Source organism: Aphanomyces astaci, assembly GCF_000520075.1.
Source record: "Aphanomyces astaci strain APO3 unplaced genomic scaffold supercont1.54, whole genome shotgun sequence".
In the NCBI taxonomy this organism is placed as follows: Eukaryota; Oomycota; class Saprolegniomycetes; order Saprolegniales; family Verrucalvaceae; genus Aphanomyces; species Aphanomyces astaci.
Window position 1 is genome coordinate 157,197 of NW_009798317.1, and position 986 is coordinate 158,182.

Consider the following 986-nt stretch of genomic DNA (forward strand, 5'->3'; position numbering starts at 1 on the left):
ATTACAGGTACCTGGTATGGCAGTCAGTCATAAAGCAAACATAACTGCATTCACGACACTAGTAGGTCGTTCTACAATTACGTATTTAACGATAACTATAGTGCTTCTTTTTCATTTATGTAAACTACTGTACTTGAACCAACAGAACAATCTGAATGCGGTAATTGTGAAAGAGCAGGGAAGCATAACTGCAAGTACTAAATGTGACCATTGAATACCTATTCAGTCACTTAAGTACTTAGTACATACACGCTCACTGATTATAGGAAATGCTGTAGCAAGGTTAGTTAACGTAACATGTAGCATTAAGTCGATGCTAAGTTGATGGACGAGTACGCAGCACACTATAGGAACTCGTACGCAGCCAATATCTGCGCGCCGATTGCGAGCTCCAGTGAAAGGCATGGGGATAGTGAACATACGAGGGGGTGATATAGTAATGAGCTTACTGTAGACACAACTTGTATTATGCATAAGTCGACAACACCTAGTAATCCAACCTTGATAGTACTAGTATGTCTTATATCTCATGACTCATCGAGCTCTTGAATAAGCCACAGTGAAATTGTTCTACCCGTTTTAAGAGTTTGTATGATCAATTGTCACTGTAACTATATTTGCATTCAGGCTGCATAAACTAGTGAAGGGTTAAATGGATAAGTGTGCATTGGAACTTGCTTTGAGTAGTGTAGTGTAATACTCAAGTACAAGGTTGGACGCATGCTGAAGTACGAAGAGGGTGTTTGATTGTATGAAGAACTACCAGGACAGAGAGCTAGTGTCACGGGGTGGGATTCGGACGTTCCGGATCTCCCGATCAGAGTCCGGATCTCAGGGACCTAGATTACCTATTAGTCTACCTCTTCTCCTGAGCTAAATCTACTAACGTTAACTCGACTTTACTTTTGCGTCGAACCTCACACTTGGAGCGTGTTCTCTCTGCTTGCCTGCGCCGTGCCTGCCCGTCAAAATGTCGCTAAACCCCG